The sequence below is a fragment of the Vanellus vanellus genome (genome assembly GCF_965231255.1).
Source record: "Vanellus vanellus genome assembly, chromosome: 9".
In the NCBI taxonomy this organism is placed as follows: domain Eukaryota; kingdom Metazoa; phylum Chordata; class Aves; order Charadriiformes; family Charadriidae; genus Vanellus; species Vanellus vanellus.
Window position 1 is genome coordinate 6,098,768 of NC_138914.1, and position 27,406 is coordinate 6,126,173.

At 41.6% G+C, this 27,406-nt stretch overlaps 1 protein-coding gene across 1 annotated transcript in view; it reads right to left on the bottom strand.

Moving 5' to 3' along the window:
- The window catches only part of FOXP1 (forkhead box P1), a 399,883-nt gene that overhangs the window by 225,107 nt on the left and 147,370 nt on the right, over positions 1-27,406 (bottom strand). The window contains exon 3 of the mRNA XM_082487999.1: positions 6,998-7,063. The gene's annotated coding sequence lies outside the window, so the exon portion shown is untranslated. The remainder of the gene's footprint in view (positions 1-6,997; positions 7,064-27,406) is intronic.

The following is a 27,406-nucleotide window of genomic DNA, read 5'->3' on the forward strand; positions in this document are numbered from 1 at the left end:
TTTCTAAGACCTTTACAGACAATCACTAATGTCACGACTGCGTACCACTGTTCCACTGGTGGAAGTGCCCCAGTAGCAGGAAATGCTGTGCCCTTTCACAGACGTTTCCTTCCATCAGTGGGATCCACTAACCCTTAACATGTCAGAGGATTAAATGAAACGCTTGCATTACAACTAATATGGATAAACACAGGGGCTATCAAAAATAACGAAAAGGGTATTACAGAAGAATTAGACTCATTACTCAAAAGATACCAATTTCTCTTTTTTTACAAAAAAAAGGGGATAACAATTGCACTTTTTTAAAAAACAAAATAGAGAACATCATATTTCAACTATTTTGAAAAGCCATATTATAAACTACGGATATTAATGGTTTGCAATGGAAATGACGTCAGAGTCTTAGTTACAAATGTCCAAATGTTTGTGCTACCCTACTAAAAAAATAAACAGTGTGCTCAGAGTCAGAAATGACCCTTTTGAGCAATTAAGCAGTATTACGCAAAACACACTGAAAAGTATATGGCCAGCAGAGGTGGGAGAGCCCCAAATTAAAATTCACAGATTGCACCGGGAGAAACACTTAGCAATTAAACATCTCAGAGGTGGTGTCTGAAGTTCCTGCCATTAGCGGCAGTGAAAAATGCTTTCATATGTTGCAATGAGAAATACGGGCAGGCAATCAGGGCCACAAAACTAACTTTTTTTTTTTTTTTTTTAATGCCTTGGCTTTAGTACGAGCTACCAAATAAAAAGGGTGGCCTCCTGTAACGCCCACTGACATCACTGGTCTTGTAACACTGCCACTGTAAAATATGGTTCCTACCGCTGTAGAACAATAACTTTATGCCGGAAGATATACTTCTGGTGTGGTAGAAGGCAGCAGGCAGTGACCTAAGAGATGACCAAATAAAATATGAAATATGCAATAAGAACCTATTTCTGGTGTCATTTTCTCACATCTCTACACATTTTTTAACATAGGAGCGTGCATCGTCGTTGCGACACAAGTTTCCTAAAGGCAGGTTTCAAGCCTGCAAATCTACCAGAGGTTCTTGCTCTCGTGTAGAGAAGCAGGCATGGCTGGGAGATCCTAACAGCCAGCAGTTCCGTGTAGGTCCATCAGCCTAGTCACACTAGCAAGAGGCAACCACCGCAGCACAACTTGCACAAGGGCAAGTTTCAGCACAACTCTTAATTCAGAGTTATTTGCCTTCTTCAGAAGGAAACTCTGAAACTGGATCTTTTCATAGCTTTTATTTTTGTGTTTGAGATTGAGTGTGAGTTCAGGCTATTTGACCTGTAGCCCATGATGAGGTTCTGGAGTAATGAGGACCAATACTGTTCCTACCTATGCCATTCCCGATTCCTTCCTCGCCCAAGCTACAAGTAAACGCAGAATGTCCTGACGTATTATCCAGCTTGGTCTTGAAGAAGGCAGCTAGAAATTGCATAGTCTGCATCGCACAGTGTATTATGAGCTTCTTCCTTGGTGTATCTGCAGCTAGGCCCAGCTAAAAGATGAACACAGCGACATACCTGTTGAACGCAGCCCATAGCAAAGCTACAATCAGTATGAGAGAGGACAGGCTGTTCATGGCCCACTGATGGCACAAGAACACGCTCGAGCTTTCTGAACACAGCTTTTACAGCACCCTTTCCCAAATGGCTCAGGTTGATGAGTCCAACCAGCTTCAACGACACTGCCCACCACTACAACAACAAAAAAAATTCCTTGCAGACACATCAGTGCCTAACACAGGATGTCGCATCTCCCTCTTGGGATGCACATGACTAAATCTCCTGGTACAGAGAAGAGCGGTGGGGAGGAATTCAAACACCCGCCCACAAGAGGGACGGTGCAGCCCTGAGGTCCACGATGACATTTGTCAATATGGCCATTTTCAGCATGAAACATGAGGAAGATTTGGCCTCTTCTGATGACGGCTTGGTTTAATGGACCTCACAGCACTTCTTAGTGAGTGACAAGACATCAGTGCACCCTTTATGGCTGCTTAATGTAACTGCTTACAACCTTTATGGGTTGGGCCATTTTCAGTACATGCACCTTTGGTTTGTACCCACTTCAGTGGGTACAGATTAGGTTAGTGGTTTCCAAATCTAGAGGTGTGCACGAACCACTCAGCCTCGTGCTTTACGCTCTTCACAGATTCGAAACGAATGATGGTACTTTGAACGCATGTTAAGTAATGCAAATCACCACCTGCATTTTACTGACGATCATATCAAGCATCTACCTAAGATACTGGAAGAAACACCGCAGGATTATGCAAAATACTGGCCAAACCTTGCTCACTTTAGCAGTCTTCATGAAGACCAGAAGGATTTGGTCCAGAAGCGTCAGATAAGAGGATCAAAACCTGCTACTGACTATCTTAAAGCCGTTAAACATATTTTTCTACCAACCCGCTTGAAGATTTATAATATATTAAGGAACATTAAGAAGAAAAAAAAAGAAGAAAAGCTAAATGGGCCAAAAGCAAACAAAAGAAACATGTTCTCTTGAGATTGCTAATGCTGGCAGACAATAGCACGGAAAGAACTCCTCTGACAGATCTTTGAAGTCTTCAATACAGCACGCTAGTGGTCCATGTTAATGAGATTTGCTCAGATACTTTTTAAATTATTCCAAAATGTCTTAATCTATTTTCTACATCTTCTTGACCCAATTGCTTCAGAAGATTCACAGCTTCACCCATCTCTGGACCAAACTTTTCATTCAAGTAGGTAAAGGCTTCAAGCAGTTTGTCTTGCCAAAGGCCCACACACAACCTTTTTAGGGTTGACCCCCAAATATGCAGGTAATATTGTCACTTCTATTACTACAGATTACAGAAACACTTTGCTCTACACTGTACCTTTCAACTTGAGTAACTCAAAGATCTTAACAAGTAGGATATTACAACCTCTCCCAACAATCTGGAAGTAAAGGAATCCAGTTTTAGATGTGCCTTGACAGTAATCGCTCCAGCTATATGACTACCACCCCACCAGCAAGCGAGCAGCAGGCATCAATGGGGCTCTCCCAGATCCCTATTTCCTGCTGGGGGTGACACAAGCACCCATGCAAAATGCTTCCAGTGTGGCTCTATGTAATTTGGGCCTATTGCAGAGAAAACATTGGCAAAAATGTCCAACAACCAGGTTGTCTGCTCCATTACAGACTTTCTTATGAATGCACCCAAGTCACAGGACCCATATTCAGAAGTAGCCGCACACCTTATCTTCTAGGAATGATGGCTATTTCTGCTCTGTAATACGCTTTAAGACCATTAAGTCAAAAGCAAGAAAAGTCAAGGTGCCAAACTCAGTAAGGAAAACATCATGTTACTAATTTCCCACTGCCAGATGTGCAAGCATCACTGCCACCCAGCTGGTGCAGAAAACAGGAGTAAGGACCTCACCAAAACATCTTCTGGAAAGTCACCAGCAAGGAAGAGTGCTGAGGAGAAACTGCACACACTGTTGAGCCCCTCATAAACAGAAACTTCTCTGAAAAAGTTTGTTTCAGGGCTTTGACTTTCACCTGGGGCTCCCCCCTGCTACAGCCAGTGAAGACACGGCACAGTTGAGATGCCGACCCGGTTTGAAAGCTATGTGTCTTCCTGATGAAACAAAGTGGTGGGACTATTGGGAAAAACTGATTTTTTTTTTGTCCCAGAACCACTTCGTTTTCCACATAGACAAACTGCACAGTCCATTTCTTGTACTGAGCTTAGGACAAAAAGTCCTTCTGACTTTTATCCTGGCTCAAAGGGAAGGGAGGAGAAAATATACATATCTAAAAAAGTTAAAGCTCAAACCCACACGTTTATCTGTTGATCATCTCATTCAGTTCTGAGTTACAGCAGGCAGCTTCTGTTTTATTATCAATATTTAATCAGCATTTAACTCTGACAAGAATTAAGATTTGAAATTTTAAACTAAGTGCAACTTTGCTAAATCCTTTGTGTTGATTTTTTTTTCTGTTAAGAGTTTTCTAAAGGATTATATCTTTCCTATCTTAAAAGTCTGCATGTGTCTTTTGTTATCAATAATGTACAACTTTAGTAGCATGTTTTGTACTTTTCTATTTTTCAGCATGCAAGCTATCCCTGATTTACAATGCTCACTGAATGGTGTTTGATTATTGAAAATGCTTTTACATACATTTAAACAAATGACTGCTCCTGGAAAACTAACACTATTGTCCATAATTCTGTAAAAATACATTTCCCCTCCCTTCTCCCCAAATCAAACATTTCAATTCAAATTCTTACTTTGAGGAAAAGCTGGCATATAATTAGGCATTATGCCTAACAGTGCTAAATAAAGGAGAAGGTAAACATCTTAATTCTGAAGGTTTAACCATCAAAGCCCCTCGCTATATCTATTCTGTTATTTGCGCCTCTGCTCAGAGCTCTTTGGAGCTCACAGAAAAAAACACAAGCAAACAAACCACACAGTATAAAAATCTATTTTACCAGCTCTGTGCTGTATCCCACTCCGCATGCCCGAGGCCAGACTCGCACGCAGTGCTGGGACGCCCGGGGCCACGCGGCCGCTCCTCAAGGAGTACAGAGTCCTGCTCTGTAACTGCACTGAGCGGCTTAACCGCTAACTCAGAAGATGGGATTTCACCTGAAATTAAGCTATCAAGCAATTGAGCTCAAACTCAATCAACCAAACCCTTAACCTTCCCTGTTTCAGTGGCACTGCTCTAATTAGGACTCTATCACTATTTCCATTACTATCTCCTACTCTCATGGTTTATTATCTAGGCAGTTTCAATTCTCACCCAGTTGAAATTTGACATCCAGTTTCTTGGACCACATATCATTCATTATGGCTTTATTTTATTAAATACTTTGCAAGATTATGGGACCGATCCTGCAACAAATAGGCTTTTGCCGAAAACAGCACCCCTCACTGCAACGGAAGGAGGACAGAGCCAAACCTTCTCACAGAAACAAGTCCTAACATTGCAGGACACATAGAACAACTTATTTTTCATCAAGTTGTGAATTTTTTTGTGCAGTTTGAAAACACGTGCTTGAACGTGCGCCCCTGCTTGCATACACCGTAGCTGACCCATGGCTCTCCAGTCCTCGGGGTCTTCCCACTGAGCCTGGATCAGCTTCTAGAAGAAAGAGTTCAGCTGAACCCTACCTACTAGCTCTGCCCAGGGGTGCAGGGCGAGACTCAATAACCTACAATACTCAGGTGGTCAGACTGAAAAACCTAATGGTCTTTTCCAGTGATATATTCTACAAAACGCCCAAACTGCTTACTGCTGAAGGATGCACACTGGAGGATATGTCTGGCATACGTTGTGCCCTGATGGTAGCAATATAAAATATGTTTGCTTTTGGAGACATGGCCTACAAACTTCAGATGAGTCTAAAGGTAGTGTTTTGCATTAATCACAAATAAGATTCCTAATTTTCCTGTGTCACATAGCATCACAGCCACACATGAACCACAGCTCCACAAGGATCCCATTAATTCTGAGGCCCTCTGATGTACCTGGGATTTGCATTTTTTCCCTTCCTCACAAAAACTCAAAGGGGGAACACCACTGCAGGGCAAGGAACCACCATCTTCTTAAACTGCAGGATCTGCTGCTTCTTCTTCAATACCTGAAATGTACCTAATACCTCATGGGCTCCACCATAAAAAAAAAAAAAAACCACTAATATTCAAATCTTGAAGAGAGGCATATATCATACAGCTGACATACACCATTGGCATGGCCAAGGAATGCAACATTCACTTGAACTTCATGAATTTCATCCTCACTAAATAGCTATTTTTGGCAACAAAGAACTGAAAAAAAAACCCCACATCGTCTTCAGATCTATTTTAATTTAAAACAGAAGAGAACAGGGACATTTTTTTCCCCTTGAAGTACATTTTAATAAAATTAAAAATAAAAATAGCTCTAATTCACTCCGATGCATTTAGTCATTCTGTAAAATTCTAAGTTTAAAATGAAATCACCATTTTATATTCAAACAAGGTCAAGAGAACAGCACTAACGAGCACTGACATCACAGCGAACAGCAGCCACTGCTCAACGCTTACATCAGTGTTGCTTGTTGCTATGGTGCTTAACCGACTATTAATTTCTGAAAGAAGGTGATTATAAAGCAGCCATATGAACCTCAGTCAGATGACACCCTTCAGTACCAAACACTGATCTGCATTACTCTTCTCTTCTGCAAGTTAATTTTGTGAATCACCACTTTTGTGATGTTAATATTCCTTTCCAACTTGAAACTTTGGACCAGAAGAGAGGCAAGGAGTTAATTTAGAAGCAAAGGACTTTCACATTGCTTTAAATAAAAATCATTTTGCAGAGAATCATATTTCTTTCCTTTTTGCTGTGCTCCGAAAGACTAAAAAGCATGTGTTTTAATTTCTGCAGTGATAATAAGCAATGAAATTAACAGCTAAATTCTGCTGTCCTGCTCTGCTTGATGTGCTGCTGTAAATTCAGGACCATCTCAGCCTGAGGCGAAGTAGTGCTGAAGCTTGACTTGACCATTCCCCAGGGATTTGGCCTGGTAAGGGGACCTTGCCGCAGGGCTGTGCCTCTGCATCGCCCAGCCCAGCACCCATGGATGCTGGGCCAGGGACTTGGCCACGTGGCCACCAAGATCAGCCAGAGCAGGGTCTTCCCACTCATGCAGAGGCTCTGTCCGGTTACCAAACAGCCTTCTCGGAACGTGGCTTAAAGCCAAAAAGTGCATCTTTGTGGACTTGCTCCTAAAATGGAACTGGACACCTAAACCATTGGTTTTCCAGGCAAAACACAGGTATAAGGCACAGCGATGGCTCCAAAAGCTTAGCTCCAAGCCCAACGCTGCAATCTTTAACCATGTTGCCAGAAGAGCCTTTACTTGTGCAACTAAGGCATGGTCCTGGGGTTTGCAGGATCATATCCTTCCTTCAGACGTGCTTCAGAAACTGTGTGCAAAACAGTATTTGTATTTACCTTCTTCAGTTGCTCCGGTAAAGCAATCTTCAGTTACAGCCACCCAAAAAGGTCACTCTTCTTACCCTGCAGAGAAAGAAGGTAACACACATGACTGCTGGGTCAGTGTCAGCAACAACACTCAAAGCATTTTCATTGGCACCACGTTTGCAAGTACAAACATAAATAAAGCAACAAATGAATCTAATCGTGTTTAATGGTGAATGACTTTTAGAGAGAGTTAATAAAAACAAGCAAGTCACAGGACTGCTGCTTATCAGTACCAGCCAGTGTGAGGCTCTTCAGTTCAGCACGAACAACTTGGTCTTTGGGAGAAAAAAAAAAAAAAAAAAGAAGAAAAAAAACCCATGGAGATGAGACATCTTTGTTCTCTAGCATAAACTTTCTTAATCTTGATGTCTATCAATCTATTTTCAGTTTGAATAATAGATGAGTTCAGTCCTTTGTTTCAGAAATCTGACTATTGTCTGAATGGCTTCTCCTTACTTAAGGCATTTTAAGACCATTTGTAACCACTGCTATTTTAGCTTCTGGATCCTTTCTTTTTTTTTTTTTTTTTTTTTTTTTCATCCTTTTCCATAGAGACACAGTCCTAGATGAGATTTTAAAACTAGCTGCATCTTCCATGCCTAATTCAAAAAGTTGTTTACTGTCTTGGGATATCATCTCGTTAAGCATTACCAAGAGCACACCAAGTATGCCGAGGTGGTAAGAGCAGTGGGTATTAAAGAGAAATAATTAAAGTGTATCTTTATAAAAAGTAGGAGGGAGAAAACAGCACGTGTAGGGTTTTTTTTACCCTGTATATTACTGCATCTTGTGTACTCTCTCTTATGCAAAAGAGTATGTAATCTTTTAAGAAACATGACAATCTGCCACTTTCTGTTCATGTAATTGGGATCAACATATGGTACAAGAGAAAAGAAAAACATTTGTTTATTAATTTAGATCAAGTTACTAACTCGAACCACTAACAGCATTCAGAATTAATTCCACATCAAATGACCAAATACCTTAATAGACTAAAATTATAACATAATTTCACTGCAATGTTGATCTCCTGCTGCAGGGGTGCAGAATAATACATAATAAAGACAGTAAGAAATATGCATTAATTTGGTGATACAGATGACATCATACGAAACGGAAAGTCAGTGACATGTGGATGTGTAAGACAGAGCTACGTGAAACTCCATTTCATAAAATTCACACAGTGATGTGGACTTTTGGGGGTGTTTGTGAAACTCATCAAAGGGTAAGTTATGCTATTTACATCAGTAAGGGAAGCTTTTTACTGAAGTAGAAAAATATCAACCTCTGGGAAAAATCACAATCTTCATTAAGTTCTTTCAAAAGAAAACGTACTCATATGCCATTTATTCTGGAAGGAAAAATGTTTTCACAACGAGAATGAGGCACTACTTCTTTACCATTGAAACCCGATTATTTTTAGCCAGGGAAAAAAAAGGTTACCTCGAGACAAAATGAATATTTGTTTTATCTGTTGCTCACTGGCATTTTATCTTACTTTATTTTTTACATTTTGAGTGAGAATCTTTTCACAGTTCTTGGAATGAGGTACCGGAAGATGAGTGGCCAAAATTTGTACACGTTTGCCATATAGGAAGCCCTCTGTGTTTCACTGGGGTACATGTATAAGACATTCCTGATTCCACACTGTAAAGGACATAACACTACTCCATCATAATAGGTCAGGTCTCACCTTCCTGCGAGTATGTAAAACAATACATCTTTTATGTAAAATACATGACCTTTGACATACGATGTGCTCTCAGATTAGCAACAATAAAGGCTTTTATCCTGCTTTGCTGCCAGGGTTATCTTGGATTTGACACTTTAGACCTCTTTTCATATTTATCTGTTTTATAAATTTTCTGGGTATTTGGCAGTCAGATCCTTATTTTGGCAGTATTTTGCAAGCAGACTTCATTTCTACCCTGAGTCTTCATGATAGCAAATGAACCATCTTAAAATGTACTTTTTAAGGAAACTGCTGAAAATTACATGTTTGCATAAAATGTGCGTATAATATCTCTTTCGGCAGTGCTGTAAAAGGCAGGTAACGTTTTCTAAATGCATTTGTCATATACGAACTGAACGTGCTTCAAGGAAACCCAGTAACACCGGCCCACCGTGAGCTGGTAGGACAGCAACAAGGTCTGCCGAGGGGCAACACACATGGAGGGCCGAGGAGGACTTCACGTCTTCTCACAAATTCCTCCTTGACTGAAATCTGGGCTGCTTTCATTCCTGGTTGTCTAAGTCTTGCTATATGCTACCTGACTTTCAAAAATTTGGATAATGTACCACTGAAGTTAAAATGAGCAGCAGAGACAGCTGTTGCCACCTGTGAAAATTTCTCATTAATAGTCGAAAAGTTGAGTATCTCAAAACACAGAAACACAAATACAGACTTTCCTCCTGAAAATGTTTATATGGGCGAGCAAATTGATGTAGGCAACACACATTCCTTCCATCATGCTGTCCTTAAGATAAACACAAAGTACCATCAACACTGTAAGTGTGCGTGTGGAGCAAACAAAGAAAAAATCCCATCCTACCAAAGCAAGACTCTTCACTCATATTTTCCCCCAAGGAGATGATTAAAATAGAAAACCAAACCACAAACAAAAATCCACTTTGTGAGCAGCAGTGGTCCTGCTGCCTCTCCAGTGGAGGGACGGTCTCCAAGAGCCTGTGACACCATCCCCTCGGCTCAACTGGCATCCCACACGGGGAACGGTCTACGCAAAACCTACGCACCCTGCTCAGGTACTCCTGAAAACATTGGTTTTAGTCGTTGAGTGCCTCAGTTTACCTATCAGCAAGATGGGAAGACACTTGTAATTTGTCTTTAAATCCTTGAATACAAAGACACTTTTTAAAATACGTGTTTTCAGCAGGATTTTGGAAAGACAACTGGTAATAATCCTAAAAAGATCACAACCTGAGCCAGCACTGTAACCTCTTCAGTTGACTTTAACAGAAACCCCCCTATTGCTCCAGATCAGGTCCTATCTATTTACCTGGTACCAAGGGACCAGACAAAAAGATCAGAGGCTTTGCCATTGTACCTGCCAGGAGGTTGGACCTTGTAACTCTTTTGATCCCACAATGCTTTTTCGATTTAGTGGTCTCATCCTTCAGGGCAGGGAGGTCATTTCAGGGAGGTCGCAGGACGGAGCCCTAACTTGAAGCGATTACCGCAAAGCCAAATTTAACCAATTATATAAAGAATATGCAAAAATAGAGAGCATTGCAGAATAAAAGTCTATTTAAAACAGTAAAATTTTTTACTAATACCTAAATGAGATGAGCCTTGGGTACAGCCAACAAAGACCTTGATCCCACACAAACTGGCTGCGAGTAATTTTACACAGGATAGTTGAACACGAGTTGAGCTGCCCCCTTGCTTAAAATTACGCATGTACATTTTTTTGCCAGTGTCCCAGCCTTGAGAAGCCTACAATTCATTACTGGAAACGTAAAGCAGCAAAGGAATCTCCCGCTCACTACCTAGAAAGCACACGTTTTATTGAAGGAAAAAAAAAAAGAGAAAACACACACCCGATAGCATAACAAAAAATTGTTTCTGAAATTTTATTTTGACTCATTTTTCTTATATAAGACCAGCTGAAATATATTTAACATGTCTCATTAAAATATTTACTAAAAAGCTTCCTGAAAGCTTTAAAATATCAAACTTGATCATCAAAATAAGCATGTCTGTGCCGTAATTTCTTCTAAATACAGCAAACCATAACCATCTAATACAGCTGTTTCTTTCCCTTCAAAACTCCCTGAGTCACATTCAACTGCACATAGGCTGAAATATGTCCTACTATTCTCATATTATTTTCTTGTCCTGTGCAGGAATTGATGCAGTCAGTGATTTTGCCAACTGTACATTTGGGGGGGGGGGGAGGGGGGAGTTTTTTATTTGTTTTTTTTTTAGCTAATCCTGAAAATACAGGATGTACAGTGATCGTGAAGAAAGAGCAACATCTGGTACCAAGCACGCCTGTGGGCCCGATCTTGCATGCAGGTTACTTTTCTCACCCAGTGCACTCGGTTGAGTTACTTGCTCTAACACACACAGTCATACGCAGAATTGCTTTGAGGACAGTCAGTAGTCATCTCTTCAGTTTTGTTGTACCTATTTTTTTTTTTTCCAAAGAGATATCCAGCAACCTAAAAAAAATATATTACACTATTTCAAATAATCTGAGGGAGCAGTATTTTTTCTGACCATTGTGAAGGTGGCTACTTTTTACCGTGCAGCCTATATTATATCTCAGGAGGCACAGTACAGGAGATTTTTCTATACCAGGAGTCATTATCACCTCCTCAGAAAGTGAAATGCAGGTGAACAGCAAAACTGCGAGAGACTAAGTGCACTCCTTCCACCTCGCTTTGAAGAGGGGGAAGTGGATTTGGTACAGGCCAAAACAGGGATATTAATGCTCGCTACCTTGCTGCTTCTCGGTGGAAAGAGGGAGCAAATCGTACTGTATTTTCATTTTCAGTCATTAGCAGGCTGTTCAGAACCTTTGGCTGGTGCTTATTATTTATTCTAAGCAGAAATAAAATAAAATTAAAATAAATAACAGCACGAGGAGAAAGCTACGCACAGCACATTTTTTCTTTCAAAACAGTATTACCTTTCAAGTCCACCGTAACCTTGGAAAAGAATCACTCGGTGTAAGCCAACGCTACGAAACTAATCGCAATCCATTCCTCCCCTGCTTTTTAATAGCTCTTATAGGAAATATGGGTACAGTTAATAGACAAGTTAAGAACAGCTCGCTTCCAACACAGAATTTGAACTGCGATTCTAAGTCTTGCATCTTTTAATGATGGATTGGTTATTTGCCTCACACGAATTACTTTGCATAACAGAGCTGGCCCTCGTTGAATTCATCAGACGTAAAGACCATAACACGTTCCCAGAAAGTATCAAACCTGTCAAATGCCCAATCAAATGATGAGAGGCCATCTCCCTGACGCCGAGAGCCAGGAGATCAAACGCCGCCGCCTGTTTCATACTCGCCAGATCTTCCCCGTTTCTTAAAATAACCCACCGTGCCTCAATGGCAGCCTTAACCATTTTATGTCTGTGCTACATAACTCTCATCTTGAAACTTGACCTCGCCCGGTTAAAGCCACGAGAGGAATATCCCTGCCCCGAGCACCGGGGAGCGAAGGGCTCACAGGATTCCTCCCCGGCCTCCCCGCGCAGCCGAGGCCGCCGGACCCGTTACTTTCCCGGACTCCTACACTACTCCCGCAGCGCTGGCGGGCACAGCGAGCTCCTGGCGGTTCCCCCCACCATTCGCGAACGCCAATTTCCCCACACACACGTCCCCACGCACCCCCCCGCCGTGACCCCTGCGCCGCTCGGGCTGCTTCGCCTCCCTGCACGGCAGCCCTCGCAGCCGCCCGCCCCGCCGCCTGCCTTCCCGCCCTCCCGCCTCAGCCCCCGCCGCCGCCCGCCTCCCCTCAGGGCGGGCAGCGCCGGCGGCCCGCTCTCCTCTCCGCTGCCTTACCTGACAGGCAAGTGATACTCTTGGTCATGGTCATGTGAAAATATTTTCGAGGTATCCTTTAACAGCCTTTAAATATTGAAGCCTAAAAACAATATTTGCTGTTTTACCTTTGAAGCTTTAACAAAAGCTTTGTTTTAGCATTTACCTCGGTGTGCAATAAGAGTTAATAATCAAATCCGTCCCAACCCCCACAAATGTTAAACAAAAAGATAAAAGAAATGCAAATAGCTATTGTCATGGAAAGTTAAAGTACCTGTCTGTATTTTTAAGTGAAAACTATTATCTCTATCAATCAAAATTTAAGAATACAATAGCACTAATCACACAAGGTGCTTTGACTGAGGTACTTTTCCTCATAAAAAGTTTTGTTTTTTTTTTTAAACTGGTGCATAAAAGTAATACACTTACAATTAGATGTGGTATTTGTAATTTTGTTATTAAAAACCCTCGGCAGTCTTATTGTTAATAAATGCCTCTGAGTCTGTAGGCTGATTTGTACCCAAGAAGACCAAAGTCCCTACATATTTTAATAAGGTTGATGAAATTTTATTCAGATTCTCACACTTTCCAACATGTGGTGGAACAGCACACTCTTCTGTTTGAGACGAGTTACTCAAACGAAGGAAATAGTTAATTGGTAACCAAAACTACTACTTCTGGCCTCGCTGCACATTTTCCACATTTCTCCAAACGCTGTCTGTACGACAACCGTCTGCTTTGAAGATGTGCCCTTTGTCATCTTTTCTTTAATTTTTGATACCAATTCCCCCTCATCGGACTCTGGCGTTCTCCGAATACAGCGTACACTACATACACCGTACATACGTTGTGCAGGCACACCGCACGGATTTTTCCTCAAAAGACTTTTTTTTTAAAAAAAAAAACACTAATTTGTCCAGACTGAATCAGAAACCGAGCTGTGCAGTTAATAAGTGCAAGAGCGAGCGACGGCAATTACGCCTATGCTAAAGGAAAAGAGCCCGAGATTAAAACACCTATAAGTAAATAGTGAAGCCAGGATGCCATTATGCAAACTCTGCGCTCAGGGAGGGATGTCTCCCACACCGAGGAGCAATAGGACTGTCATTTTTTCCCCCTGCAATATCAGGTTTCCTACTCTACAGTTCTGGTACTCTGCATCATGGCTAACATCTCTAGTGTGCTATTAATATCAATGAAGAGACGATTCAATTTCCACATAAGAAAAACCTTCCTATTACAGCACAGACATTCTAGTGAGGACCCTTGCGAAGGAAACAATAAAGACCAGAGGGTTGGGGTTGTTTTTTTTTTTTTTCCCTCCTTCTCCTTTTTTTTTTTTTTCCTTGCTGCTGCTTTTGCAGTTCTGCGTTGCACACTGTTTGAAAGCTTTTAGCTAACAATGGAAGCATTATCTTCAGGATAGTTACAAAACAGGATTTGTTAGTACAAGGAATAATAACACCGAACTCTTCCCCCCCCCCCCCCGCTCCCTACCCCCAAATACCTGCCTATTGCAATACGGCATTTAGTACTTTATTCAAAAGTATATTCCAGAAACACCTGTATTCTTGATCTAATTCCCTGCAACGAACTCCCTCAGCGGACCACGTTTGCTTAAGGAGATTTGGACAATTAAAAACAAACAAACAAACATTTTTTGCGTTTATAAAACGGAATAGAAACAAAAGTATCTTACTCTACCGGAGAGAAAACTTACCCATTAATGAGGAAGAAAAAGGCTTAGAGCTGTACAGTAATTCCCAACCAACTGCAGAAAAGTTGAGAGTTTGAAAACACTAAAGCACTTTTGACTATCCAGCCTTTCTGTGCTTCAACACTGGCTGCAGTGTAAGGAAGGACTGAAGGTATGTGGTCTAAACACAACAAAAGCCACTGCCTTACTCTAGATTAAATATGCAGGAAGAGGCCCCTTTGCATAAACACAAACACTCAGCAAATGAGTAACTGGCTCAAATCAGACGCCTGCTGTGCATTCTACCTGTCCTGATCTCTGACAAGCTACACAGCTTGTTTAAGGGGATAGGAGCTACAAAATCAAATCAAATCATAGCGCTAAACGCTGGGCTCGTGTAACAGTAAATAACAACAGCACCAACAACTCGACGCCAAACGTTCATTTCTAATCTAAGCATTGCTCTGGCAAAAAGCTGAATCGTGTGCTATGCCCGCTTTGGCTCAGCCACCCATCTCGCCAGAGCAGAAGAAACACAACCAAAACACCACCTGTAAAATTCATTTTCATTAACTGTACTGAAATCCAATACATTCCTGGCCCGGTCTTTTCTTAATGAGGATTTAAAATTAATACAGAGACTTCTGGTTGGCTTGACAGATTAAATGTGAATTTGCTTGCACTGTCCCCGTTTTGTTTACTATATAAAAGACATTCCACACACAGACCTATTTTAGCTGTTATGAGTCACTGCATAATGCACACCTATTTACTAGTTTATTTGGGGAAAAGGAAGAAATTTCTGAAGTTTCCCTTAAAAATGTTATTTTCGAAATACTACTCTCATAAAACAACCCCTCCAAACTATATTTACTTCAAAAAACAACTAAATTAGAGACTGTGATAACCACCAAACACCTCTAAGCATTTATTATTATAATCGAATATACATAATTATATACTGTGATTTACTCTTGCTTCTAGAGAAATAAATTATTTTTCAGTCTCGTTTATCCTTCCTTTCCAGAAATAAAATGAAGCAGCACAGTTTTAAAGCAATTGGAATTCACCAGTGTCCCTTCCTAACTTAAGGAGTCAAATCACATTGACCTCTTATTGTGAGTCCTAGCTACATGTTGGTTTTAGTAATTTAATTATTTTTTAATAACTTGCAGTATTAAATGATTGCCATTGAAACACAAATAAGATTATACTCCTCCGCCGTACTCTCCTGCGCTCCAGACTACAACGTAACATGGACAACACGACTGCGTCCGGCACCGAAATTTCATTCTGAAAGAGCACTTACACGCAGGCAGACACAGGAAGATTCAGGCTTTAAAAGATGCAACACATATTTACTGGATTCTCAAGCATGTGCCACAGATTATTTCAAAGGATACTGGATATAACTCACAGTTCTAACGCGGATCAAGCGCGTTCAGTTCCACTGAGCACTCATACAGTATGGAGGGAGTTTTTACTTTTCCTTGGATAACCTCACCATGTTAAAAGCACAATAAAATTGCTAACATGAGCTAGTCAAGCCTAACCGGATAAAAATCCTCCACAAAAGAATCCTGCAAGAAATTTTAGAGCCCCTCTATCATTCACTATTTTTGCACTGAAATGACCTTCCAAGTAAGGTGTCAGATAATACGGTTCACATAGAAGATAGCGATCTAACCTTGATGCAAATAAACCATAGTACAAAATTTAATCAGTATATCACTGTGTAAAAGCCTTTGTCCATCCCAATGGAGATTCTAATGACTGTTTTGGCAGTTCTGGCTGGTAGTTATGCCTCCCTGCTCATATATATCTCATACTGGTTGAGCAAGCTAATGGAACGGCTGTTAGTGGAATCCAATATTAATACCCCACATCATGCAAAACTGGATGCAACTGAATATATTATACAATTACAGACAGCATCTAATTCCATAGGTATTAGATACTGGGCTCTAAATTAATATTTTACTAGAGAAAGTGAAATAAATACTACATTTCAGGTAAGATATCTATGAACTCTGGATCTGCCAGCCTTCCTGCTGTAAGCCTGCTCTACACTCATACAGAACAGACATAGGACCCTGAAAAAAATTGGCAGGCAAGCTTTAGATGCTGAGTGACACATACTGATGCACAGAGTCAAAGATGTCATCTTCATGCAAGCTCCACTAGTTATGAGCTTGAGAGAAAAATGAAACAAAAAACCCCCAAAATAAAACAAAAAAAAAGGGGGGGGGGGTGAGGAGGGGTGAGAGTGGAGCGAGACCTCCAGAAAATAAACAGGGTGTACAGTTTCAAAGGCTACAGACACAGACATTTCATTGTTCAAGCCAATTATCAGTGGAAAATAATAACAACAGATGGATTCAGAGTCACTGACTTTTCATATGCACTTCATCTCTGCACAACAGATGATGAAATGCGAGAGCTATCTCGGAAAGGCAAAACATCTTTCAGTAAAAGAACTCTATACTCCAGATGGGGACCTTCTAAGGCAGCTGATTATCTTCTTATAATGTTGTAAGATAGACTTACTAAAACATTTCAAGAACTGATCAGATAGGATGAGCACAATGGCATCATTATGAGGAGTAAGTTGCTTCGGCCTCAGACTTGTGGCTAAACTAGTCAGATTTCAGTAGGGTCAGAGCTGCTCCTTCCCCATTTTCGCAGCAAGTACCAGCTCCAAAAAAAGGCCCCGTAGCTGCTGCCCGCAGCCTGGGCATAACACAGGGGGTGGCTTTGCCTGGAAAGGGGATGCAGGCGTGAGGCCACCGAGTCAGCAGCTGCATCAATTGGTCCCCAATAAAAGCCCTGCCGCCAGCAGCAAGGTGAGCCCCCCTCACCTTCTGCAAGCACACCGTTTCACACGAGGACAAAGGCAGGGGACAAAACATATTTACGACTGTTTCCACTCTAATTGCTAGATGTAGAGGGACCTCATCATCCAGGGGCCTACAGCGATGCAAATGTAACCTCAGCTGAGTCAATGGAGTTACACCCGCGAAAACTGGTGAGGCACAAATAAGACATAAATTCTTTCTTACAAAACCTTTACAAAAACTCATCTTTTTATGGGAAATAAAGATTTGCTTTCAAAGGGAAATAACAAATACATGTAAATTTTGGTGGTTCCGGTGATAAGCAGTTCCACCAAATGTCACAAACACCCCGCAAAGAACCACCTACCCAGCACAACCTTCTCCCACTCAACCTGAATACCACAAAGTATGTGTTTTTGATCACATGAATCAGGTATGCCACAATCTCAAAACTTAAAAAAAAAAAAAAAGTAGTGGAAAAATTAGCTCATTAATCTTTAAGACAACATTTCTTTGATGGAAGAATACTACATAAGTAGTGCATTAAAACTAACTGGTTGCCATTTCCACAGTTTCTTCTCCGAAACACTGCAAGGAAAATTTAAAAAAATGACACACTCTGTAAATCAATATCCATACCGAGGGGTAGCAATACACAACACACATGCACTGAACTTGCACCTACTGCTAATTTATTTCACAAGTTACAAAATATTTCATAAGTAGAGGGCTGTTGGCTTCACAAACGCGAAGGGAAGAGATGAGTTTGCGGGCACAAAGCACAGCGTTTCCCCTCTTTGTGAAGTACTTTGTCAAAAGTAAATTCACAGGGGAACATACGAGCAAAGAGTAAATTTTGCCCAGGGCAAAATTCTGCAACTGCTTTAAGAAGCAAACAAGAACACAAAAGATGTGTAATACAACCATCTGGCTCTACTCATGCTATATCAATAATCCCCAAAATTTATCCCCACCCCCTTAATCAACCCACACTGATGCCACAAAACCAAATGGCATCACTTATGCTTCCTGCCCATCACATTTTGAAATGATATTTAATATGCATACAGTACATATTTGCATGTTAATCAATTTCTTTAAGAAAAAAATATTTTTGCTTCTCGAGCTATTAGTTCTGCTTTTTCTACTTATTCACACTGGGATCTCGAAAACCACCAAGAAAGTCCTTGTGGTAAAGATACTCTCATATCGACACGGTGTCTCAGGTATCAGGATAACGTACCGGTCAAAATTTCAATCTCTTCTTCTCTCTAGTTTTGTGTCACAGTGTGAAAATAGCAGAGGGTGAATAATAATGTGCCAGGAAAATTGGCTGTTGAAGAAACACGCGTAAGCGATCCGTTTTGAACTCGAGGTTGGATGCGTTTCTAAGCATCACCCTATTCAGGATGCAGGGAAGGAACTACAGAGGCAAAGTGGGATATCCTACGTGGCTTTTCCATCTAGGATTTCAAATATTCGCACCGGTTATTTCAGGTTGCCCCCATCCAGGAGCCAGCCTGCTTGTGAAGGAGGAGGAAATGGGGAGCTCCTGGCCATGGATGGAGGTCAAGCCTCCAATGTGTGTTGGCTGCATGGCCACTCTCCCTTCCCACCCCAAGCACACGGTGGGAGACCACCCCAGGATGGACAGACAGACAGCCATGCAAAGTGACCGAAACGGCAGCCCCACCATTGTTTGGGGTTGGCTTCGTTCTTGAGGGAAAATCACCCGCTTAACCATCGTGATTCATACCGCGAACACGCAACGTGAAACCGGTACCAAAAACAACACTTCAAAGATGGTCTCTCTCCGGAGCTTCAGCGACCGACGGCCATGGCCCCGGGCGCTGACTCAGAGCTCTTATTCTTAATCGACTTTTCTGCAACAACACACCCCAACCCAAACCCTGCCCGTGCCATGGCCGCAGCTGGCAGGCTGGCACCCTCCCCGTGCCCTCAGCGTGGATGGTGCCCCACGGCCAGCAGCGCTTCTTGCCCTCCTGTAGCACGAACATATGGTTGTTTCACAGGGAAGGAGAAATACAAGCCCTGAGCACTCATGGCATAGGGGGAAATGTTTTGCAACTATTTTCTTTGGAAATAAGCGTACATATAGCAGTTAAGTCTGCTCCTACCTCTAGACTACCAACCCGAGATCGCAAACACTTTGTTATTTTTTATTTTTTTTAAATCCATTTTTGGATTGCTTCTGCTGTTTCTACGACTTGACTTGTACGGCCTCTTTGTAAGAATTGAAAACAGGTCTCCCACAAACACAGGAATGGGCAAACGGTTTAGAGAGCTAATCCACACCTGGGCTACGTAAAAGGGGCTCATATTTTCCAAACAGAAACACAACCCCTTTTATATATGAACCAGATTTGGATCCAAATGCTAAACCCTTCACCACATCCTACGTGGGGCTCTGCAATGGTCAAGGGGAGCGGCGGTGGGTGGCAGCTGTGCCCGCGTTTCTGTGGGAGCACCGGCACCGTCACGATGGCGAGCCACGGACAAGGAGTTGTCACGACCTTGGACTTGGATGCAAAGGACAGACCTGTCCTCGGTTACACCACGGTTAGCACAGGGTAATCCCTCTCCCGCGCACGCCTCTTAGAGAAGAATCTGGCCCTGTCTCGTTACTCTTGTTAGAAAAATGAAGGCTGTGACAGAAAATAGCTGAGAACTACATCTTGCTGATGCCAAAATACAATAATAACATGTTCAAAGATTTAATTTAGAAGACTACAAAGTCTAGCTCATACATCATAACACCTTGAAATAACACTTTAAGGTCAAATCCTGTGCATTTTTGGAAACCACCAAAACATAATGAAGTTTTACTTAAACACAGCATTTACATTTATAACGCATTTCAGATTCTTCAAGTAAGCTAGACCACATGCTAGGAAAATGTACTTCCCACAACATACAAATTAAGTCATATACAGCCTTCCTTCGGCAGGCTGAACAGCCACCGGCACAAATGGAAGTCCTGTGTACGGATCAAAGGCAGCATGTGGACCTCAGAATATGATTTTTTTAATTTTTTTTTTTTTAACTGGAAAAATATCAAATCCCACTAGTAGTTTATTTTTGTTGCCTTCCTTGCCCCTTTTCTACCTCTCCCACTTATTTCACAACGGAACATTTTTAAACCACTAGAAATCTTTGTGGCAAAGATGATGTCATACTGACACAAGATCAGGTGTGAGGTATGGTATGAATAAATGCTTATCCGCAACCACATTTAATTTTCAATGGTTGGGCATCAAGAGACAAAGAAGTTCTTATGCGGACATATTAACCGAGGTTTTAATTTTAAATGGTCTGCATTTAGAAGAGCAGGAACAACGCATCGTGCAAGCCTAGAAGAAAAAGACAAAAAAAAAAAAAACAACCCACAAAAACCAAAACGCCTTGCTCACCTTCATTCTAGTTTTCGGGAAAGCCCGAAAACTTATTGCTCTTCACAGTAATAAATATATAGTGCTTGATTACTTCATCTTCTAAGTCACCGATACCATGCAGGATAATTGTACTTTATGCACTGGTAATAAAAACTCTCCCTATGAAAATAAATATGTATTTTACAGTAATCAAGCAGGAACTAATTTTGTACTTTTTCACAAGTGGCCATTTACTTTGGCACTGAATGGTAATGTGTAGTAGAGAATGCAGTATATGCTTTAACCCAAGAAAAATTAGACTTGAAAATTAATACACAGTGAAAGACAAATTTAAAGCAGCCTTCTTGTGTTCTGACATAAGAATATAAAAATGACACGAGCAACTAAAGATTAGTTTACATACTTTTCAATCACAGCTGCCGCTCAGTAACCACAATACCTTTAAAATGACATTCCACCAAAAAAAAAGATACAGTTTGGCTACAACAGCGGCTAGATAGAGTTAACATGAAATTAAAAGGGCATTTTTTATTTACACACATTGTACAGCACTGAGCCCCAGCACAATTACAATGGGAAGATTTTTAGCGTGATTAATTTAGAAATAATCTAGTGATAAATAGAGTGCATTGCAAGTGATTCTGCTGAGCAAATTTTTATCACCAGCCTTAGATGTCAAAACACGGTTTCAGGGACAGAGAAAGAACGAGTCACATCTTCTTGGTTAATATTTAATTGGGTGCTAAAGATTCCTCCTAAGGACCTCTGAACCATCACTGACAGCCCCACAAGATGTCCCTGTCTGTGAAACAGATACCAACCCTTTCTGTATAAACTAAAATAACGTTAAATTTAATCAAACCATTCAATTAATAAATCACTTCAGTGGACATTGCAGCCCAAGCCCTGTTTAATTACATAATTTTAAAAATATTTGCACACTGCAACCACTAAGATTGGCTCTGAGGTTTCATAATACACACTTAACACTTGAGTTGGAGAACAAATTTATTTAATAAATGCAGAGCTAAGTGCAATAATGCCTCTCCACTCAAACTGCAAAAATCACTTAGCATATCCTGCGAGAAAGAGCAAATAAACTTTTTCCCCCGTTTAAACGCATGTCACTGCTACCGCTGGCTCTGGCAGAGGCCACCTCCTTGCCGCCTGCCTTTGTGGTGGGTTCCCAGAGCCCGGGAAGGGGGTGGGAGAGCCGGTGTCCCCCTCCCGCGGCACAGAGCATCCCTGCGCACTGCATCCCTGGCCTCCCTCTCCTCGCCCTCTGCCTCCATCACTCCCTCCGAGCTTTTTCCCCTTTCCCCACCCCGCGATGCTCTTCTGCCCTCTGCCCCCTTGTTCTCTGCTGCTTGCTGGGGCTCCCCGGCCTTCATCGACGTGCTCCAGCTCTTCCCACTCCCACATCAAGCTCCTGCCCTGAGTTCCCCCCACCTGCTCTCTTTCTCACTGCCGTTTGAGACAGCTGCAGTGAAAAAAGCTAGTTGGGGGGAAAAAAAAATTAAAAAAATTACAAACAAGACAGAGGGAAGGGGCTGGGGGGGAGAGTGAGGGAAAGGAAACGGTTTTATAACAGCAAGCAGAACTACACAATTTCCAACAACAGCAAGAGACGCTCCTGAGCACCAGGATGAAAGAGAAAAGCCACAGGCCAAGTGCGTTACTTGAAGTGGGATTCGGGTTCTGGGATGGGTGGAACGCCTGCATCCGCAGGACAGAAGAAAACCGCGCTACTGCCATATGGAACTAGGTGTGACAGCACAGGAGAGGTAGAAAGACGTATGGACCAAGCGGTGGCCTTAAATGAAGGGGAAAAAAAGCAAAGCTAAGGGTTTGTCACAGCTTAACCACACAGCTGCGTGCCCTCGTACAGACTTTGCATTCATTCATATAGAGCACAGCTTTCAGGTCCTGCGGTTCCAGTGTGATTTTTTAGAAGAAAGTTGAGCCTCAAAAATAAATAAGTCTATATTTGGCCTGCCCTGGATTCAAGCAGTTCTCAGTAGTACTTTGCATAGAAACAATCTGAATTAATACTGGTTAAGTTTTCGAGATTATAATATTCTTTACCAAGCCAATGGATGCACCGCTAAAATTCACTGCCCTGACAAATAGTAGAGCTCTTGAAAGTCTGCTTGTATTAGTTTTATGGATCTATTCTACTGCTTAAATCAGGTCTCATTAAAATTACCATCCACACAAGTTCTCCCACTGGGAAATCTACATGCCAGAGCTACTCCAGTTCCGCAGGCGGTGCTCGGAGGGGGTTGCATATTGCAAAATAGCTGCGGACACGGCAGGGGGAGGACGGGGAGAAGAACAAGAGGACTTCAGGACAGCAAACAAGTTACTCCACAGCCTCCTCTGATTTTAATCAGTGCAACTTTTGCTCAGGTGGTGCAAATGCATCGGTGAAAAGAAACGCTACTGCCAGAAATGAAACTGGGTTGGGGTGGGGGGGTGGGGGGGTGTGTAAAAAAGCATCCCTCAGAAAGCCAAATCCAGTCTCAAACATCCATTTTAGCATTGGAATGGCAGGCTAAATATGCAAACACTGCACCTGACAACTTCCACTACAGCATATGATCTGCACGCTGCCCCTCCAGTTTAATTTTTAATAGTAACAGTACTTAAATCTCAGCATTAATGTATTAATGTTCAAATGAATACAATTAAAAGGCATCTATGTTTTCGCCAGTGCTAACGACCTGGAAGATCTCTCCAACCTTCGTGTTTGCGGGGATTATTACAATATATTCTGCAGCCGTTGTTTTGGCAAAGAAGCAAAAACCTTTGCCTTTTAAATATAAAGTAACAGGAATAATGAATAATATATCTTCTGATTTTTGTTCTGCCATGATATATATAAAATGATATATAAAATGTTCATTTATTATTATCACACATCCTAGGAAGCAGACATGCAAAATTACTTTTTTTTTTGTCTTATAAGGGTCATTTATCATACGGAACGTCCTCCAAATAGGTAGTCCTAAAATCTCAATTTACCAAGACATTTTTTAAAGCTGAATTCTTTAAACAGGGCTACTCTCCTGATGGTTAAAATAAAAACTTTATGATATTGAAATAGCTGGATTTAAGGAGGGAGAAACGCTCTGCATTTTCTTTTAGAAGTTCCTGCCCCGACAAATTAATGTCTGCCTATTATTTGTACCTAAATCTTGCCGCATTTATCAGTAACAAAAGCACGGCATGACCCTCTTTAGGCCAAGTTCAGAAAAGAAAAGCATTTACTAAAAGGGCATTAATTTTTATCGTAGCATCTGTGATCTTTGGGTGGGGAAAGGAAACACCATAAAAAACAAAGTCTGTATATACAAACTATCAGTCAGATTTTAACACTTATGCAGAATAATGCAAAGCTTTATTTCTTTCTGATGTTAGCAGGCTTTTTTTTTTTTGCATTCCATTTTTCAATATGTAAAATGACAAAATGCAAAAACAAAAACACGAAAATGTGCTTGTTAGGGCTGGCCTAGTTTTTTGAAACACGCACAAAAATAAAACCCACTCATAAGAGCTTATTTTAATGTGTAATAGAAGAATCTGGCAAACATTAGCCAGAATAAGTCTAGCCAGCGAACACAGACTAACATACTAGTCTGCTGCTGCGAAGCAAAATGGAAATTTGATCTTGTTCTTCCAAGACACCAGAGCAGCACCTTCCACCTCAAGAGCACCGAAGGAACGTGGTGCGGGCGTCTGCGCGGGGCCGTGGCTGCCCGAGCAAACACCGGGCTCCTGCTCGGCTCCTCGGTGCTCACCGCCGCTTAATCATCATCTTTGCAAACGAAGCCGCTTCAGTTGCCCCATCTCCAATCTCTCCTTTGTCAAAAGGCGGGGATGGTAAAAATAAGTCAAGAGTAAATGTGTGCCCCTTCCCCAAAGCTATATCCACGCTCGCTCCAGCGTTGGCCGCTGTGATCTCGGTGAGCGAGACCCAGCAAAAACCAAGCAGCAGCGCGATGCTCTTGTCACAAATTTTCTTTGTGCCCAAAATCTACTCCAAGTCGTGCAGCTTTGAAGCAGTACGCAGAGAAAGAGTCAGACATAAAACTACCTCCAGGGGAAAAGAAAAGAAAAAAAAAATAAAAAAAAGACGATCAAGAAAGAAGAAGGGAAGGGGAGAGCTGGAGTCAGCATGGCTAAAGACTCCACTGAGCAGGGAGGTGGAGGACAACTACAAAGCATTTAATTATAAACCCCAAAAATGTTAGAAAACCAATCTCACGCTAACAATTTGCGTATTTTGGGATTACCTACGGATGAGGAAGGTTCAGCTTAATCAGCTATCTGTTCGAATGGATCCCCGATGTGCTGGAGCTGAACTCAATGGACAATCCCATTAGAGTGGAAAGAGCACGTGAAACGCCCTTGAGAAACGTGGCTAATGCCACAAACACTGAAGAAACAACCGTTAATAAATTCTTCCATTTTCAGGCTTAGGAGGCAAAGGGCAAATGTTGAAAGAAGCGGAAGATGGGAAGGGCACGGCTACGCTTTAGAAGAAGTCCATTTCATGTACCACACGTTCCTGAGGCAGGTCTCACTCCTTAGATTAAAAACACCGTTTTTAACCCACTAAAATAAGCCTCCCAAGAGGGAAAGAACTACAACTCTTCTCTAAGCCACCTAAACTTAAGATGTCTCTCCCTCTTCCAGGATAGGAGACAATAGAAGAAAAGTCTCTATAAATAGAGAGAATAGAGTGTCTATAAAAAGAAAAATGTTGCAAGAAGTCTCTAATAAAAGAGCTTGCAAAATATATGAATTCAGGTATCGGAGGTACTCTGCAAAACTCCTGTTTGGGCTTTCTCTTTTTGATCAACACCGTCCCACAGGCCAGAAGCTGCTCCCATGTACGACCGTGGCATGCCAGAGTTTGTCATGGCCTCTCTCTTTCTTGTATTTACCCAAGAAACATACCATGGACCACCGTGTGAGGAAAAAGTCACTAGCAGAAATAATTTGGGGGTGGATAGCCCCCCAAAACCAGGTTACACACTTGAGACAGGCATGAGCTTGACAACTACTGGAAGACCAGATCTCAACCTGCCGCCCTTTAGCCACAGCCCACACTGGGTGCTGTTGGGATGCAGGGTCACGAGAAGGTCCACGTGGTGGGACAAGACCTGAGGAGCACAGCAGCGCCGCCATTATCAGCCATGAGCGGCCGCCTAGACTTCACAAGCCCTTCAACGCTACCGTGGGGCCCAATCATAACAGCATCTTATCCATCCTTACCACTTAAAACACATTTATCGCCATGTGCACGAGGACTCCGGAGCATCCCCGCCATCCCCAGGGACAAAGCCTGGCTTCGGTGGCTGCCCCACAGACCGGCTCCTCTCCTACCTGGGTTTGATCCAAGCACTCGCACAGCACGCTCTTACATTTTATTCTCTCTCTCTCCCTGAAGCTTTGGCAACTGAAATCTATTATGATGTCAAAAGGTAGCTGACAACATAAAATGTATCCCGCTGAGTTGATGCCGCACGCTGCTAAATTTACAACAACAGAAGTATCATAAAAATTATAAGAACTGCAAATTAACCACTGATTTTTTAGTTCAGTGACATAAATAACAGTAAAGATCTGGAAAACTTCCAAACATCTTTACAACTGTTTAATTTGTCAAAATCTATCAAGTGTATTTCAACCACAAACCTGTCCTCTGCAGCGCATTAGTTTTCACGTACTTACACTGGCATCAAAGGCAACAAAAATAAAGCTTATATAATTACTGTATTCTGATGCACCTTTCCACTCACGCATTTATTTCTGCTTTTCTTCCTCTGTACTTCTTTGTTGACACTAACAGTCAGCAATGTTTTAAAAACATTCACACTAAAAAAACAACAACAAAAAAATCGCTACTGCTTTCCATCCCTCCGAGGTTTGCCCGGGACACTCAAGAAGGCACATCGCTTTGTTTGCCGATGTGACCAGTTTTCCACTCACGTGTTGCACGTACCTTGCGACGCTTGCGTCAGCAAACCCTTTTATTTACTCCTTTATTTGTGCACCACACCGAGCTCTGCGAATGCAAAGCCACTTTTCCAGCAGCTGCCAGAAAGCAGGCAAAGATTAATAAATAAATAAATAAGTAAATAAATGTTATAGGTTCTATTGCCTTTTTTTTTGTTTGGGGGGGGGGGAGCTCATTTTTATATAGCTCTTTTTTGTATCGTTAAATATTAAAGACAAATTATTGTCTTTTATAAGACACAGATTTACTAAATAGAGCACATTTCCTTCACAACCATTACAAGATTAACTATATTTGAAGTCTAAATGTGTTGAACTGGTGGTGAAAAAAGTTAGGGTCTTTCTGAAAAATAATATAAAAAGTATTTCTGTTATTTGACTACTCGGAGAGTAATTGTTATTTGACTGCCAAGAGAGCTTTGGCCATCGCGCCAACCAAACTGGGGAGTGCTTGCCAGTACTGGCCCCAGCACAAACCAGCGCAGGCAACATGGGTTCACCTTTGCAGAAAGAACTGGGCAAGATCTTTTCATGTCGTATTTGTCACCCTACCCATGGGTTCACACCAAGGAAATTCATACACAACCCCAACTGCTGCGAGGTAGTCATTATATGTGTAAATAAGAAATAAATCAATCAGGTAGACACTGAGAACTGACAAGACTTTTCTGTCCTCTTGTTTTTTACTTTTAAAAATGCTTCTCGTGGTACAGAGAAGGGCTTCTCCCTCCAAGCTGGCTCCGTTTTCCTCAGGAGCCATTTTATGATTTTCCTATACTTAAAATGTGAAATATTACAGGAACCAATTAAGCCTTCTTAGATACTAGAAACTCATAAATCCCTCCCTCTAATAATATTAAAGTGCAGCTTGTGAGTGACTGAACAGAGGAAAAAAA